The sequence below is a fragment of the Pelophylax lessonae genome, assembly GCF_965119305.1.
Source record: "Pelophylax lessonae genome assembly, chromosome: 3".
In the NCBI taxonomy this organism is placed as follows: Eukaryota; Metazoa; Chordata; class Amphibia; order Anura; family Ranidae; genus Pelophylax; species Pelophylax lessonae.
Genome location: NC_138770.1, coordinates 409951119 through 409970418, shown reverse-complemented (window position 1 = coordinate 409970418; position 19300 = coordinate 409951119). Strand labels below are relative to the sequence as shown.

Genomic DNA, 19300 nt, shown 5'->3' with positions numbered 1-19300 from the left:
TTCCACCTTGTGGGCACGTCACATATGAGGCGGTGAGCGGGAAGGCCGAAGTTACGCTGCAGCGCTGCCAGGCGAGCAGCAGCAGGGTGAGAACGCCCAAAGTGCGCACAAACGGCCCGCACTTTCTGCAGCAGCTCTGACATATCGGGGTAGTTTTTAAGGAACCTCTGCACCACCAAATTCAGCACATGCGCCAGGCAAGGGATGTGCGTCAAACCGGCTAGGCCCAGAGCTGCTATGAGATTTCGCCCGTTATCGCACACCACCAGGCCGGGCTTGAGGCTCGCTGGCAGCAACCACTCATTTGTCTGCTGTTCCATGCTCCTCCACAACTCCTGCGCGGTGTGTGGTTTGTCCCCCAAACAGGCAAGTTGTAAAACTGCCTGCTGTCGTTTACCCCTGGCCGTGCTGAAGTTGGTGGTGAAGGTGTTACGCTGTCCGGATGAGGAGGCGGTAGAGGATGAGGAAGCGGAGTAGGAGGAGTTAGGAACAGGAGGCAAACTGAAGCGCCCTGCAATCCTCGGTGGTGGAAGGACATGCGCCAAATTGCTATCCGCCTCAGGCCCATCCGCCACTGCATTTACCCAGTGTGCCGTTAGGGAGATATAACGCCCCTGACCGTGCTTACTGGTCCACGTATCCGTAGTTAGGTGGACCTTGGCACAGATGGCGTTGCGCAGTGCACACCTGATTTTTTCCCCCACTTGGTTGTGCAGGGAAGGGATGGCTTGCCTGGAAAAGTAGTGGCGGCTGGGCACGACGTACTGTGGGACAGCCACCGACATAAGGTTTTTAAAACTGTGCGTCTCCACCAGACGGAATGACAGCATTTCAAAGGCCAATAATTTTGAAATGCTGGCATTCAGGGCCAGGGATCGCGGGTGGGTAGGGGGGTACTTCCTCTTCCTCTCAAGTGTTTGGGAGATGGAAAGCTGAACGCTTCCACGGGACATTGTGGAGATGGTTGTTGGTGACCCAGGTGGTGGTGTTGCTGACAGATCGTCTGTTTGCGGGGTGGCAGGTGCCGGTATCACTACAGATGTGGCTGGAGCGGCCGAGACTGCAGCAGAAGAGGAAGCAGGATGAGCCAGAGACGTTTCTTGGTTTTGAAGGTGTGTACTCCACTGCAGCTCGTGCTTTGCACTTAGATGCCTGATCATGCAGGTTGTGCTCAGGTTGAGAAGGTTCATGCCTCGCTTCAAGCTCTGATTGCACAGGGTGCAAACCACTCGTGTCCTGTCATCAGCACATTTTCTAAAGAACTTCCACGCTAGAGAACTCCTTTGAGCTGACTTTGGTGCGCTCGTTCCCTTGCTGCGTTGGGCAGTAGCGGGCGTAGTGTCTAGGGCACGGCCGCTCCGCTTCTGCACCCTGCTCCCTCTTCTGCTGTGCTGGTGGCTCTGTGCGACCACCGCCTCTTCCTCCAAACTACTCAGTTCACCTGCATGACGTTCATTCCATGTGGGGTCGAGGACCTCATCGTCCTCCACATCATCTTCCACCCAGTCTTCACCCCTGCCCTCCTTGTCGGTCTCCACAATGCTGAACGCCGCAGCAGTTGGCACCTGCGTTTCGTCATCATCGGAGACGTGCTGCGATGATCCTTGCATGTACTCATCTTGAGAAATAAGTGGTTGGGCATCGCTGCACTCAATCTCTTCCACTTCTGGGGCAGGGCTAGGTGGATGGCCCTGGGAAACCCTGCTGACAGAGTCCTCAAAAAGAATAAGAGACTGCTGTATGGCTTGGGGCTCAGACTGCTGGCCTGATTTGCAAGGGGGTGAGGTGAAAGACGGTTGGACATTGGCTGCAGGTGCCAACTCTGACCTTTCTGCAGTAGACTGGGTGGGAGACAATGTTAAGGAACTGGAGGCACTGTCAGCAGCAAACCAATCTACTATCGCCTCAACTTGTTCTGGCCTCATCACTTCTAGGGGCGTTTGATGCCCTACCAAATACTGATGCAGGTTCTGTCGCCTACTCACACTTGAGGAAGGTGTTTCACTTGTGCGTGTAGCTGGCACAGATCGACCATGTCCTCTCCTTGCAACAGGAGCTCTACCAGCAGCACCACGACCCAGGCCACGGCCCTTATTTGACGGTCTCCTCATATTTCTGTAATTTAAGATCTTGCCCTAGAAAGGTTTTTATTGAATAGCGGAATAGAAAATATGATCCCAAAAAAGTGTATGTATATCACACGTACACAACCACACTAGGCCCCAATTACTATTGTTTGTACCCCTAAAAGGCTAGGAGTAGGGGGAGTATGGAACAGGCAGCACCCTCAAACCTTCAGAAGTATGAGATGAACCCCAACAACTTGGAAAGGTGGATCTCTCTCACACGTACCGACACAGACTATCCCGCAATTCAATTGATCCTCAAAGGTTTTTATTGAATAGCGGAATAGGAAATATGATCAAAAAAAGTGTATGTATCTCGCACGTACACAACCACACTAGGCCCCAATTACTATTGTTTGTACCCCTAAAAGGCTAGATGAGGAGTAGGGGGGGTATGGAACAGGCAGCACCCTCAAACCTTCAGAAGTATGAGATGAACCCCAACAACTTGGAAAGGTGGATCTCTCTCACACGTACCGACACAGACTATCCCGCAATTCAATTGATCCTCAAAGGTTTTTATTGAATAGCGGAATAGGAAATATGATCAAAAAAAGTGTATGTATCTCGCACGTACACAACCACACTAGGCCCCAATTACTATTGTTTGTACCCCTAAAAGGCTAGATGAGGAGTAGGGGGGGTATGGAACAGGCAGCACCCTCAAACCTTCAGAAGTATGAGATGAACCCCAACAACTTGGAAAGGTGGATCTCTCTCACACGTACCGACACAGACTATCCCGCAATTCAATTGATCCTCAAAGGTTTTTATTGAATAGCGGAATAGGAAATATGATCAAAAAAAGTGTATGTATCTCGCACGTACACAACCACACTAGGCCCCAATTACTATTGTTTGTACCCCTAAAAGGCTAGATGAGGAGTAGGGGGGGTATGGAACAGGCAGCACCCTCAAACCTTCAGAAGTATGAGATGAACCCCAACAACTTGGAAAGGTGGATCTCTCTCACACGTACCGACACAGACTATCCCGCAATTCAATTGATCCTCAAAGGTTTTTATTGAATAGCGGAATAGGAAATATGATCAAAAAAAGTGTATGTATCTCGCACGTACACAACCACACTAGGCCCCAATTACTATTGTTTGTACCCCTAAAAGGCTAGATGAGGAGTAGGGGGGGTATGGAACAGGCAGCACCCTCAAACCTTCAGAAGTATGAGATGAACCCCAACAACTTGGAAAGGTGGATCTCTCTCACACGTACCGACACAGACTATCCCGCAATTCAATTGATCCTCAAAGGTTTTTATTGAATAGCGGAATAGGAAATATGATCAAAAAAAGTGTATGTATCTCGCACGTACACAACCACACTAGGCCCCAATTACTATTGTTTGTACCCCTAAAAGGCTAGGAGTAGGGGGAGTATGGAACAGGCAGCACCCTCAAACCTTCAGAAGTATGAGATGAACCCCAACAACTTGGAAAGGTGGATCTCTCTCACACGTACCAACACAGACTATCCCCCAATTTAACTGATCCCCAAAGGTTTTTGATTAAATAGCGGAATAGAAAATATGATCCCAAAAAAGTGTATGTATATCACACGTACACAACCACACTAGGCCCCAATTACTATTGTTTGTACCCCTAAAAGGCTAGGAGTAGGGGGAGTATGGAACAGGCAGCACCCTCAAACCTTCAGAAGTATGAGATGAACCCCAACAACTTGGAAAGGTGGATCTCTCTCACACGTACCAACACAGACTATCCCCCAATTTAACTGATCCCCAGAGGTTTTTGATTAAATAGCGGAATAGAAAATATGATCCCAAAAAAGTGTATGTATATCACACGTACACAACCACACTAGGCCCCAATTACTATTGTTTGTACCCCTAAAAGGCTAGGAGTAGGGGGAGTATGGAACAGGCAGCACCCTCAAACCTTCAGAAGTATGAGATGAACCCCAACAACTTGGAAAGGTGGATCTCTCTCACACGTACCAACACAGACTATCCCCCAATTTAACTGATCCCCAAAGGTTTTTGATTAAATAGCGGAATAGAAAATATGATCCCAAAAAAGTGTATGTATATCACACGTACACAACCACACTAGGCCCCAATTACTATTGTTTGTACCCCTAAAAGGCTAGGAGTAGGGGGAGTATGGAACAGGCAGCACCCTCAAACCTTCAGAAGTATGAGATGAACCCCAACAACTTGGAAAGGTGGATCTCTCTCACACGTACCAACACAGACTATCCCCCAATTTAACTGATCCCCAAAGGTTTTTGATTAAATAGCGGAATAGAAAATATGATCCCAAAAAAGTGTATGTATATCACACGTACACAACCACACTAGGCCCCAATTACTATTGTTTGTACCCCTAAAAGGCTAGGAGTAGGGGGAGTATGGAACAGGCAGCACCCTCAAACCTTCAGAAGTATGAGATGAACCCCAACAACTTGGAAAGGTGGATCTCTCTCACACGTACCAACACAGACTATCCCCCAATTTAACTGATCCCCAAAGGTTTTTGATTAAATAGCGGAATAGAAAATATGATCCCAAAAAAGTGTATGTATATCACACGTACACAACCACACTAGGCCCCAATTACTATTGTTTGTACCCCTAAAAGGCTAGGAGTAGGGGGAGTATGGAACAGGCAGCACCCTCAAACCTTCAGAAGTATGAGATGAACCCCAACAACTTGGAAAGGTGGATCTCTCTCACACGTACCAACACAGACTATCCCCCAATTTAACTGATCCCCAAAGGTTTTTGATTAAATAGCGGAATAGAAAATATGATCCCAAAAAAGTGTATGTATATCACACGTACACAACCACACTAGGCCCCAATTACTATTGTTTGTACCCCTAAAAGGCTAGGAGTAGGGGGAGTATGGAACAGGCAGCACCCTCAAACCTTCAGAAGTATGAGATGAACCCCAACAACTTGGAAAGGTGGATCTCTCTCACACGTACCAACACAGACTATCCCCCAATTTAACTGATCCCCAAAGGTTTTTGATTAAATAGCGGAATAGAAAATATGATCCCAAAAAAGTGTATGTATATCACACGTACACAACCACACTAGGCCCCAATTACTATTGTTTGTACCCCTAAAAGGCTAGGAGTAGGGGGAGTATGGAACAGGCAGCACCCTCAAACCTTCAGAAGTATGAGATGAACCCCAACAACTTGGAAAGGTGGATCTCTCTCACACGTACCAACACAGACTATCCCCCAATTTAACTGATCCCCAAAGGTTTTTGATTAAATAGCGGAATAGAAAATATGATCCCAAAAAAGTGTATGTATATCACACGTACACAACCACACTAGGCCCCAATTACTATTGTTTGTACCCCTAAAAGGCTAGATGAGGAGTAGGGGGAGTATGGAACAGGCAGCACCCTCAAACCTTCAGTATGAGATTGTGTTCACTGTACCCCACAAAGATTGAGTTCACTGCACCCCACAATGATTGTGTTCACTGCACCCCACAAAGATTGTGTTCACTGCACCTCACAAAGATTGTGTTCACTGTACCCCCCAAAGATTGTGTTCACTGCACCCCACAAAGATTCTGTTCACTGTACCCCACAAAGATTGTGTTCACTGCACCCCAAAAAGATTGTGTTCACTGCACCCCAAAAAGGATGTTGTTCACTGCACCCCAAAAAGGATGTTGTTCACTCCACCCCAAAAAGATTGTGTTCACTGCACCCCACAAAGATTGTGTTCACTGCACCCCAAAAAGATTGTGTTCACTGCACCCCAAAAATGATTTTGTTCACTGCACCCCAAAAAGGATTTTGTTCACTGCACCCCAAAAAGGATGTTGTTCACTCCACCCCAAAAAGATTGTGTTCACTGCACCCCAAAAAGATTGTGTTCACTGCACCCCACAAAGGATTTTGTTCACTGCACCCCAAAAAGATTGTGTTCACTGCACCCCAAAAAGGATGTTGTTCACTGCACCCCAAAAAGGATTTTGTTCACTGCACCCCAAAAAGATTGTGTTCACTGCACCCCACAAAGGATTTTGTTCACTGCACCCCACAAAGATTGTGTTCACTGCACACCAAAAAGGATTGTGTTCACTGCACCCCAAAAAGATTTTGTTCACTGCACCCCAAAAAGATTGTGTTCACTGCAGCCCAAAAAGATTGTGTTCACTGCAGCCCAAAAAGATTGTGTTCACTGCAGCCCAAAAAGATTGTGTTCACTGCAGCCCAAAAAGATTGTGTTCACTGCAGCTCACACACAGAAAAATGGATGTGGATCACTGACACCTGCCTATCTCCAATCCCACACCACACAGCAATATCGATTGTAGTTTGTAGAACACAGTTTCCCTAAAATTCAGCAGACTCTGTCCCTAACAGGATTGAGAAGAGATCGTAGATCAGGATTGAGTGCAGACCCCACCCCCCACACAGCAATATCGATTGTAGTTTGTAGAAGACACTGACCCTATATAATTCAGCAGACTCTATCCCTAAAATGCCTACAACTCGCCCTGCCTAAACACTCCGACCTGTCCCTCAATTCTATCCGGACACAAATGGTTTTTTCCTGCCTATCTTTCCCTAATCAGCAGCCAGCACGTTGATGTGTGCTCTGTCCCTGAATCTAAGCAGCATAATGACGCCGCTGCGGCTGCCTCGAACTTATAAAGACTTGGTCACATGCTTCAGACGGCCAATCACAGCTACTGAGACATTTGCAGGCATGGCTGGGATGGCTTAAGGCACACCAGTTAAACGATTGTTGATTGGCTGTTGAAAGCCCGCCATGAAAAGAGCGCCAAAGCATGCAAAACCCGGAAATAAAACGACCGAACACGGATTTTTACCCGAACATACAGTAAAGTGTCCGTGTCCGTGTTCGGGTACAAAAAATCCAATTATTCGGTACGAACACGAATAATACAGTCCGTGTTCGCTCAACACTAGTTATCATTTATATTTTGTTTACTTGTTTATGGTCTACTGGTGTTGGTATTGGAGTGTGTCATTTTGCTTAATAAACTTATTTACACCTTTATCCATCTGGGTCCTGATTCCTTGGTGCATCCAATTGATCTGATCACCCTTGCTGGATGCCTGCATGTGGTATCCCTGACAGGTGCACTCGCCCATATCTGGGGTGGGGAGACGTCTTCGCTGGTTCTTTTTGGAGCGGTTGAAGACCTGTTCCAGGGGCGATTGTCCCGGTTCTGATATCGGAACATTTTCAGGGGTTTTACTCAAACCTGTTTACAGTTCCCTGGAAGGAAGGCAAGGTGTGTCCAATCCTGGACCTCAATGAGCTGAACTGCTTTGCACGGGTGCAGAAATTCAGGATGGAGTCCATTCGCACGGTGGTGGCATCCCTGCATCAGGGGGATTTGCCTGCCTCTGTCGACATCAAGGATGCCTACCTTCACATTCCAATATGTGCCGGTCACCAGCGCTTCCTTCGCTTTGCCGTGGGAGAGGCGCATTATCTGTTTGTGGCGTTACCCTTTGATCTCACCTCTGACCTTGGGTCTTCACAAACCTGTTGGCCCGGTGCTAGCATTGTTACAACAGCGGGGATCGCGGTACTGGGCTACTTGGACAACATCCTTCTGCAAGCGGGGTCTCCTATTGCTCTGGTGGAAAACCTGGAGATCACCATAGGAACTCTGAGGGAGTTTGGCTGGATTCTGAATTTTCAGAAGTCTACTCTGGTTCTGTTCACAAAGCTGGACTATCTGGGTCTGACTCTGGACTCGGCCTTAGCCAGAGTGCTCCTTCCTCTGAACAAACTCCAGAAACTGCAGGTAGCAATTCATCTCCTGCTGTCCAGCAGATGGTCATCCCTCCAGACTTGCATGGTTGCTAGGCCTGATGGGGTTGACCTTTTTGAGGTGGTTCCGTATGCACAGTTCCATATGAGGTCCCTGCAAAGGGAGATTCTGGGCAAATGGGAGAAGAATCCGAAGTCTGGACATTCATCCGGCTGAGCCGAGGAACGAAAGAGTCCCTGATATGGTTGCTTCGTTCTCTGGTGCTTCTGCTGGGCAAATCCTTCCTCCCCTTGTATTGGACATTGCTCACCACGAATGCCAGCCTGTCCGGGTGGAGCGGCGTCCTCGGCATAAATTCTGCTCAGGGGCTCTGGACACTGGAAGAGTCCAGACCCCTGATCAATGTCATGGAACTCTGAGTGATCAGACTGTGCCTGGAACATTGGACGGATCATCTTCAGGGATGTCCAGTGCGCATTAAGTCGGACAATGCCACGGACTTAGCTTATGTCAATCACCAGGGGAGCACAAGAAGTGTCCTGGAGGCTCTGGAGGTAGCCGCAATTCTAAGGTGGGCAGAACGTTTCTTTTTAGTCCTCTCTGCCGTACACTTTCTCGGGGTGGAAAACTGGCAGGTGGATTGGGTGAGCTTAGTATAATGCAACCCTACAGGGTCTATGTCCACGCACTTCGAGTGCGCTGAAGTGAGGATGATTCCTTTTACTGCATATGCGCATGAAAAGGCGGTGGTGAATGCACTGATTGTATCGGACCGTAAACTTGAAATATGGGGGGTGCAGCCACTGCTGCGTCAGAGGTGCCGGTCCTCTTGGGGACCGCAAATCCTCTAAAGTGGCAAAGGTAGTCCCTTTTTTCCCCGCCTACTGTGACAAAATTGTCGCAAATCAGTGGCGTTCTAAATGCAATATGGCGGTGGCTAAGCGTTGCGATAGACGGTATCCCTTGAGTCTCTGAGTACGTGGGCAGTCCCACCTGTGGTGGACTCACAAGTCTCCAGGCTGAATAAATCCACCTTAATTCCGGTGGAGGAGTCTCCGGTTTTTAAAAGATCCTTTTGACGAGAGAGCCGAGACTTTGGTCCCCCACATGTTTACTGTGGCCGATTCGGTCCTTAGGCCGGTGTTTACCATAGCATTGGTGTCCCTGACTGTCCAGAGTGGGCTAAGATTTTGCCTTAGGATCTGGAGGGGGGAACAGCTTCCACCTGCCTGTTCCAGGGATTGCAGTTCATCTGTAATGCCTCTCTGGATTCGGCTCCCTTAGTCTCTGGGCTGTCCGTGACAGCAATGCTCCTTCGGCGCATGATATGGCTAATATACTGGTCTGCGGACCATACTTTCCAGAAGGTCTTATGTGATCTTCCCTTTGTGGGGAATCACCTGTTTGGAGCCTCCCTTGGAGGACCTCCTCCAGAGATTCCATGAGGACCTGGTCTGGTATGCCGAGAGTGGGTCCTTTCATACATGCATACAAGCCCTCTTCTGCCTGAAGGGGCGCCATCACCCATATTTGGGGAGGAGGAGGACGTCTTTGCTTCCTTCCGGACCCATGGACCTCCTTGAATCAAGACAAGTGGGTCCATTAGCTGATCAGTCCTGCTACAAGATCGAGTTTTCGGTCTTTTCCGCCAGAGAGGTTCTTTCCTTCCAATCTGCGTTTATTCCCATACCGCCTGCGAGGTCTCTTCGGGGACAGTGAAAAACTTGACACTACTAAGGGTGTTTGTTCCGGTCTCAGAATCGGAACGTTTGTTTCATGGGTTTTATTCAAACATGTTTGCAGGTCCCAGGAAGGAAAGCGAGTTACGTCTAATCTTGGACGTCAACCTCTGATCTGCTTTGTGCGGGTACAGATGTTTCTAATGGAGTCCATTCGTACGGTAGTGGTATCCCTATATCAGGGGGATCATCTGGCCTCTATCGATATTAAGGACGCTTACCTTCATATTCAGATATGTCGGTCATTCGTGCTTCCTCTGCTTGCCGTGGATGATCTTCTGTGAGCTGAGTCTCCGACTGCTCTGACGGACAACCCGTAGATAACTGTGTGGACTCTGCAGGAGTTCAGTTGGAAATTAAATTTCCATGTATTGCCTCCACTTTCCGTCCACTTAGTTGGACTATCTGGGTCTGTTCTGGATTCGGTCTCAGTCAGGGTGTTCCTCCCATGGGACGAGTTCCAAAATCTGTCCACACAAGGCCTCTGCAAAGAGAGATCCAGAGTCTATAGACAATACATACTGTATCGATGCAATTTTTTTTTTAACTACTGGATGTAAGTGCAACTTTTTAATAAATCAAACTGCTTATCATTACTGGTTTACACTATGGGTCTTCGTGTCTCTTTTCCCATATATGTGGCTTACATGTACTTGGATCGTGCTTAACCTGACCTGGGAGAGATTGATTGCCCCACTTAAGGATCATACTAAGAGGGGTGTTTCAGATATATATCCCAGCGAATATGGCCTGACCATTAATTTGGGGGCCGATTCTTCTGCTGTTTCCCTGGCAGCGCTAAAAAAAAATCCGACACAAATTATTAAAAAGATTGCGTGGCCGGGGCTGCTTATATTAAGGAAGAAATGAGAATATGGAGCTGAATAATGGATCCAGAATGCCCGAGCAGAACATCATTATCCAACTTTTGGGATCCTTTGAAGTTTGAGGTTGTACTGTTCCATATGAATGTTCCGTGGTGGATTTGATGCTGATCCTGGAGTGGACTCTTCCCTGGTGATTGCTTTCACGCTCTATGCTTGGTGGACCTTCCGTAACAGGAGGTCTAAAGCTCTGGTAAGGGAATTACCTTATTTATGCACGTGGTGATCGTCAGGATTGTGTCTTCACTCATGGTGTTGAGTTTATTTGTATTTATTTCTACATCTCAGCATCTACTCTGACGGACTTCATGGACTCTGTTCACTCATTGTCTTTTTAGTGTCATAATTTATGTGGCGCTGTACTTGAATACTATTACTTTTTGGTCTGATTATACCTTTTGTACTGGCAGCCTTTGCATATGTTTTTGTATTCAGCGCAGCTTTCTTTCATTTTTTTATAGACAATCTAAACCTGTTGAGCCGGGGTAAGAGGGTTCAGTGGCATCGCTCTCCGACGCTTCGACAGAGTAAATCTTCCTTCCCCCTGTACCACGGATGCCAGCCTGTTCGAGTGGGGTGGCATTTTTTGGCATTGATTGTGCTTAGGGGGCCTGGGGTCTGGAAGAATCCATACTACCGATCGATATACTGGACATTTCCTCTGGAGGTGTTTTTCATCAGTTGTCTCCGGTGGGGAACTTCCGAGTTGGTCCTGTTTGCCTCTTGTCTCAATAGGAAGGTGCTTGGGTTTGTGGCACGGTCTCGAAAACCTTCTGGCCGGCACCACAGACTCACTGGTGGCTCTTTTGAGGCAGGTATGGTCTGATGTTCGTCTTTCTTCTTCTAGAACTTCTGCCAAGACTCCTTCGTAGGCTTGAGGCAGAAGGGATTATGGCCATCGTAGGGGCTTCAGACTGGCCTTGCCGGTCTTGGTACGCAGATCTGATAGGGTTGGTCGTCCATTCTCCTTGGAGACTTCCTCTTAGAGGAGATCTGTTGACTCAACGGCCAATCAATCTTGCTTTACAGTCACTGGCTTCACCAGGTGCTGAAGGCTAGAGGGTTGTCTGATTCACTGATTCCCACGCTGCTGCAAGCTAGTAAATCTACTTCAAACGCGATAGTAAATCTACCTAGAAGAGTGTACTTTGAGGGTGTGAATCTCGGGATTCACCCTTGCTCATTTTTGGTGACTCAGTTTGGCTTCCTCCAAGGAGGTGTTGAGCAGCGTCTGGCCTCAGGTACCATCAAGGACCAGATTCGGCCTTGGCAATTTGCTTTCATCGTCCTTTGGCTATGCTTCTTTGGTTTGCACCTTTGTTCAGGGGGTTCGCTACTTGGTTCCCCCAGTGCGGTCTCCATTGTCCTTTTGGGATCCCATCTTGGTGCTGTCGGTTCTTCAGTAAACTGCAATTGGAACATATTCGAGATTCCTCTGCTTACATTGCATCAGAAGATAGCATTCTTGGTGGCTTTTTCTTCTGCCTGGAGGTGTCTGAGCTGGCAGCTTATCTTGTCGTTCACCTTACTTGGTGGTTCACGGAGATAAAGTGGTGCTTCATCCCTGCCAGTTGTTCCTTCCTAAGGCTGTCTCTGGTTTCCATTTAAATAAAGGCATTGTGTTGCCTTCCTTGTGTCCTAAGCCTAAGTACCCTAAGAGATTGCCTTACATTCTTTGGATGTGGTTCGGGCAATCAGGGTGTACCTGGCGGAGACTAATGGCACTTTTCCACTGCAAGTACCCGCTAGTACCGGCTTGGCTCTACTCGGCCCTGCTTGGCTCGGTTTGCTTTTCCACTGCGGTACCTCATGGTATAGTGTCGGAACGGTTCGGTTCGGTACGGTACGGTATAGGTTTGCTTTTCCACTAAAGTAGTACTAAAGTTAAGTGGGTGGGATAACAACGGGGTGGGTGTGATTCTCTGACCAATCAGTGGCTAGTAGTGACTGCATGCAAAGGATTGTGGGATATGGTACCAGTTTGGTACCTGTTGGAACCACAATCGAGTAGGTACTGTTTTTTCAGAGCCGTACCGTACCGTTCGGTTCCATGCAGTGGAAAAGCAAACCTATACCGTACCGAACCGTTCCGACCCTATACCATGCGGTACCGCAGTGGAAAAGCACAAAAGCGTGCCGAGCCGGTACGGTTCTATGCAGTGGAAAAGCGCCATTAGTCAGTATATCGTATTCCCTGTTTCTCTTTACGGATGGACCCCGTATGAGGCTGGCCACGTCTGCTGTGACCATTTCCGGATGGATCAGGCAGATGGTGGCTCAAGTCAAGGGTCAGGATCCTCATTTCCGTTGAGGTGCATTCTAAGTGGGCGCTTAGTGCCTCTTGGGCATCTGTCATCAAGAGTCAGTGGTGCAGGTTTGCAAGACGGCCACCTGGTCGTCCGTGCACACTTTTTTTTACAAAATTTTATAAGGTGGATATGTTGGCATCTGCGGATGCTTCTTTTGGCCTCAAGATTCTACAGGCTGCTGTTGGAGAGGATTAGAGTTCCAGTTGTTCCTGATTGAGCTCCTGCTTCACCTGGTTGGCTACGTTTAGCCTATGGGAAGTATGTTTATTGCTGTGTTCTTCCCACCCCTCATGTTGACACTGCTTTGGAAGATATGGAGCTGTGTCAGTCAATGAACGAAAGAGAAAACTGGATTTTTGTCTTACCGTAAAATCCTTTTCTCTGATGCTCATTGATGGAAAACAGCACCTGCCCCTCTGAGTCGGGTTCTATGTTCTTCTGACACTGCTTGTTACAAAACTGAAGACCTATAGCAGGAAATGGTAGTATACCTCCTGGGACTGCCCTATAGGCGTAGTCAAACTTTTTTCTGCCTAGTGTCCTACTCCTGTAAGGGGCAGCATAACCGAAGGGTCAAGAAGATATGGAGTTGTGCCTGTCAATGGACATCAGAGAAAAGGATTTTATGGTAAGACAAAAATCCATTTTTTTTTCCAGCCAAGTGGTTGGAATGTCTCTCTTTGCCCTTCCTTAAGGGTCAAAGAAGGGTCATGCAGCTACAAAGTCTATTATTTCATGTTGGATTCATCAGCTTTAGGGCCCGTTTACACTAGAATGCAGTGCCAGAGAGCCACGTTCCCGCACCGCATTCCGATCGCAATGCCCTTGAGATTTGCTGCGAAAGCCAGTTCAAATTAGCGACACCCCAAACGCAGGTTCGACTTTTCCTACACCTGCCTGCACTGGATCGCATGGTACAAAAGTGCCATAGGATGCGGTTGCCACACATTTGCATGCACTACTTTTGGTACAGTTAGATTCCAGCCCACTCAAAATGAATGAGGCTGAAATCACAGAACTGCGTGTGAAGCACACCAGAACGTGCGATTCATATACAGTTCTAGTGTGAATGGGCACTTAATCTCATGCATAGAATTTAAAAGCAAAGGCTCCACTGATTTTAGTGACTGCCCATTTTACCAGGAGCATAGATGCCCCCTGGGTTATCTGTCATCAGGCTTCTTTGGCTCATGTCTGCAACCTGGTCTTCATTTCACACATTTTTACAAGATTTTACCGGGTTACAGCAGCTGAGGACGTGACCTTCATTTTGCAGGCTGCTGTGTAAGTTCTTTTTGGCCTTTTGGTGGTTTTCATGTCTACCTCCCCTCATGGGCATTGCCTTCTGAGTAAGGAATAACAGAGCTGATCTGTGTCCTATGATGTACGATCAAGAAAACCTAATTTTTGACTTGTCTGTAAAATCAATTTCTTGGTGTATATCACGGGATAAAGAGAACCCCCCCCCCCCCCCCCCCCAGTTTGCATGTATGCTTTCTACAAAACTGAGGTACTTCCTGTATAGGAGGGGTTATAAAAGACAGGACTTCCTGTGTTTTTGCCAGTGTCTAATCACCTGTAGATGGTGCATAGCCCTCTGATAAAGGAATAATAGCACTGCTCTTTGTCCCATGATATACTTCACAAAATTTTATAGGTAATTCCAAAATCTTTTTTTTTTTTTTCCCACAGTAACTGAATTTGGTACTAGTTTAGACTGCCATACATTAGTCTTTAGTTGTGCTTAATTGATCTCAACATGTCCTGCATTTATTTGTGCTTTTTATAACACACTCGCATGCTACAGGATTCACAAACAGGCCAAAAAAAGAGTTCAGAATAAAATTATTTCTGCTGCTCAGTGGAGAACACAACCTGAAGATGACATGACTTCGGCTGCACCTTTTTAGAGATGAAACTTTAAATAGTAGAAAAAGAAAAAAGCAGAGTCTTCTTCCACCATTAACCCACTATTCAGCTCCCTCCCTTCTACCTTTCCCCACGGCATAATGACCCTGTTGGAACAATAAAAGGGTGGAAATATAAAAAACAAGACCATTTTATGGTACCTTTTTTAGAAACCAAATCAAGATCAGTTGTAGACCTGATTTTGTACGGATGACTGTACTAATTGGATACTGGTAACCATTATGTTTGCTAAGTGTACCTGAATTACTAATTACAATTGATCTTTTAAAAATATATATATTTTTTTTCTAAAAAAAAAATAAAAAACATGACTGGGAGTAGGAGTACCCAATTATATTATACCTCATATTGGAAGAGTAAGGATCAGCCTTGTAATGCAAAGTCAGTTTTCTACTCTAAAGCATGCCTTTCATACCCTATGGGCAGCTTCTGCCAAAAGGCACTTCTGCAACAGCCAGAAAAACCTTTCATTCCATGGAACCAAGCCCATGGTGAAGACCTCCTTGACATAAAGCTGCATCCTCACCTCTTCTTGCCAGGGGGGGGGGGGGGCATTTATTTTGTACAAACCTAGGTGTCCCAACTCTGATACTTCAGTGCAGGAGGATAAAATCTCTAAAATTTTGTTTCCTTCCTCCTCCTCATTTCCTGACTTGCAATCTTCCAGTGTTGTCGTAACATTTGGTTGCTCCTCCGAGGGGGACATCACATAATTTCTTCTCTTGGAATGTTTTCAAGATTTCAACTTGAATCTCTTCACAATCCTAAAATCCAAAAAGGGGTATCCTCCACAGGTTGGACCTCAGTGCCCTGAATGTGTTCAGAAGTTATGAATGTAACTTTGTTGATTAGTTATCATCTTTCTCCGTCAGTGATCCTGGTCTTGACCCTTTCGCTGGCGTGGGGCATACCTTTAGTATGGTACTTGGACCAGTTGTCATGGACTCTGGAGGACAAAATGTCTATTATGTTAAAAAATCTACAGCACTTCGAATGGATCCTGAACCTTCAAAAATTGTTGCCTGGAGTATTAGGGGTTGGTTCTTGACACTTCTCTGCCACAAGTGTTTCTGCCTTCAGAGATGCTAGTTGAACTCCAGTCTCAGATGTGGGCCTTCCATTCTATGAGTAGATGGACTCTCCCCAGGGGCTTCTCTGTGGGATGAATGCACAATTCTTGCTTTGGCCCTCAGTACTATCAAGGGTCACGTCTCTGCCTTAGTTGTTGTCTTCCAAAGACAGTCAACGGCTTTTAGGACCTTTGTCCAAGGAGTAACTGAAGGTGGCATAATCTTTTCACCTCAATGGGGATATTGTCCTGCCCTCCTTGTACCCAGTGCCAATTTTATCAGAAAGATATCTTCACTGTTTTTTCTAATCTGTCCATGTCTATCCTGTGGCAACAACTTTGTTTAGGTAGACTGACTCTATTTGCCATGTTGTAGGATCATAGGAAAGGTACTCTGCTTTCTAGCTCTGCTATTTCTTAGGTGGATTAGTCTATGGTCTAAAAGACCCTTTCCCTATGAAACCTCACTTCACTAGGGGCTGTATTTGCTTCAAGGACCCAGGTCAGTAACCCTGCCACCTGGTCCTCCTCTAATGTTGTTTTACCAGATAAGAAATTTAAGCTTCTACCGATGCCAGCTTTGCACAGTGTTGCAGGTAGCTCTGAGAGTTGCCCTCAGTTCTTGCTCTTGCTGGGTTTGTTAGCCGTTGTTGCCATCCCTTCATTTCAGCCCTCCCAGCTGTACATGTGACAAGACTGACAGTTACAAGTGTGACACTCATAGACTTAATGAGACTTGTAGTTCTGCAACAGCTGGAGGGCCACAGTTTATAGCCACCCCTGCTCTAGGGTCATAACTCCTTGACCGGGAATAATTTATGACGTCTGCTATGGGCGAACTTGATTCTCTTGAAGTCCTCATCCTACAACTGATCCCAAGTTTTTTCAGACAGTGGGATCGAAGTGTTGTGCCCTGAGGCCATTGGCTTGGATTTTGGTCTCTGTCTCTATTGGATTTGAGAATCTCCACACTGCTGTGATGCAAATTTTTTTTCTTTGGGATCATGGTCAAGGGGGCAGGTGCCCCATACCAGATTTTATAGCATGGTGTTGACTTCCACCGACTATCAGAAATCTTATGTCTTGCAAGTTACAAAAAAGCAAATTGGCTTCTGACCCAAACAAATTCTGGTCCAGCCCTGCTTGTTTCAGATTTGGAAAATTAGCAGGGTTTCTTTCACTGGCCTCTGGAGATTGGTCACTCTGAGTTATTTTATTTTAGTTCTGTGTTTCTGAATGCCAAATGTGGACCTCCTGACCTACAGGTTCAGCCACAAACTGCGCTGGGTTGTCTCCATTGAATGCTTTGGTACACTTCAACCTGACCTAACCTCTTGAGCCCAGGGAACCGACTTACCAAAGAGCATACCTTCAATCTTGGATGAATATTTTGTTTAGTACAAGTCGGGGATCTTTTCAGGGCTGTACGCTAAGGGACTACACCTAAATTTTTCAGTCTGGTCTGCAACAGTGTTGGGCCTTGAGGACCATTGCAGGTCTAATCGTGGCTTTAGCCGTTCATTTCTGTGACTGCTTACCCCTCACTCTTTTGTGCGACCTTTGTGCAGAATGTTGCTTGCAATAAATGTTTCTGTGCTTTTTCCAGTAAAGCTGCGTGATCTGTCTGGTTTTCTGTCAGTTCTTTCAGCCTGCCCCATTAATTTTATCATTGATTTTTCCCCATCTTCTGTCCCCATCACTTTTGGGGTCTCATGTTCCTGAGTTGGGAGGCCTTCACCAGTAAGGGATCTTTTTATCCTTAAAAAAAAAAAAAAAAAGTGATCTTTTTAATACATTCTAAGGCTATAATTAGGTAATCCCTAATGTGAGAAATTGTTGCACTATGCCTGCCTGTTCTTCCTATAAAAATAAGTACAGTTGCCTACCTCAAACTTTCAAACTTAAAACTGGAGTTTAGCTTAAAAAAAAAAAAAAAATCCTTACAGCTTTAGTTGCATCACTTCCCTGTAAATGAAGTATGGCCCACATTGTGCAAGCAGTTGGAGCCTGGCAAAATATTCATTGCAGGGATGCCTTTTTCTTTTCCTGTCTCTGAACTTCTGGTGCTGAAATGGTTTTTAGCTTTGGGTCTTTAGGCAGAACAGCAGTACACATGCTAAGATGTAGATGCATTCTCCTTCCTCTTCTATTGGGAAAAGTTATTTTGTTGATTACACTTCTTGCGATCTGGGAATTGAGGAGAGAATTCTGTGACTCATCAGACTCTCTGCCATTTAAAGATCAAGATAATGCAGTTTAGTGACTGAAATAACTTTTTTCAGTGGGGTGGGAGGTAGGAAGGGACGGGTCCTTGTCAGACCTTCTGTACTTCTGTTTTGCCTGAAGTTGGTAACATTACAGCACCAGAATGTCAGAGACCAAAGCAGGGCAAAGCATCCCTGCAGTGAAGGTTTCTCCAGCTGCCTGCACAACGTGGGACATACATCATGTGATGTGACTAAAGCTGTAGGGTTTTTTACCATGCTAAACTTCAGCTTTAACTAAGTATTCAGAGCCCCATATAGCTGTGTCATTCATTCACAGGGTTCTGTGAATAAAGGAACTACAAGTACCGTCGGCCACCACTGCCAGTGGCTTGTAGTTCTCAATGAGGACACCGGTGAGCATCCTTGTAGTTCATTGATTCTTCTTGCAATTCAGTAACTGCCTGCCCGTAACGCAGTTATGCTGATCGCGGGTGCAATGCTTTACAAGCTCCAGTATAAAAATATATAAATATATATATATATATATATATTAATGCACATTTTTTTTATCTGCAAAAAGATGTGCATTTATTTATTTAATAAATGGTGAACTTCTCCTTTTTAATGTGTTACCTGGACAGGAGAAATAATTTGCATTGCTCAATCTGTTTCCCTTCTCTTAAAAATATGTAAATTATGGTGATCTTGCCTGTAGAGCTGTAGCTGATGCCTTTATTTTGCAAGGGTGACAAAGCTTTCCTTGTGCTGTGTAAAAGTCTGCAAAGTTGTCACCCTTGATTTGCTGCACCAACTGAAACCATGGCAGGACATGATGACATGTAAGCAGTTCACACGGTTAAGGAATTAAAGCCCTGGCCTTTGGATTGGTCTGGATTTCTTCTAATTTCTCTGTACATGTTCTCTTGGCAGACCATCTTTTAGCAGGTAGAAGAATTGGTGGCTTGCCAAGTCAAATGGCAGTGTTTTTTTTTTTATTTTTTTCCACATCCATTCTTCCACCAGTAATTTTTTCGTCACTTGCTTATTAAGGTAGGAAGAGCACTGTAACATTAGTTCTAACGTGATTGTTTTCTATAAATGTGAATTGATGGTACAGGATATTCGGCTTGGAAGCGGAAAATACATTTTTTTTTTTTTTAACTAAGGACTCATTTTTCGCATTGTGGGTTAGTCATGATAAATTCTATCTGTATAGCCAAGTGTAACAGGGTTAGGTTTATTTAAGAACTGTAATGTGGATTAAACTGCAAGAAAT

At 45.9% G+C, this 19300-nt stretch overlaps 1 protein-coding gene across 1 annotated transcript in view; it reads left to right on the top strand.

The window, feature by feature from the left end:
- The window catches only part of MCM9 (minichromosome maintenance 9 homologous recombination repair factor), a 230669-nt gene that overhangs the window by 119545 nt on the left and 91824 nt on the right, over positions 1–19300 (top strand). The window lies entirely within an intron of this gene.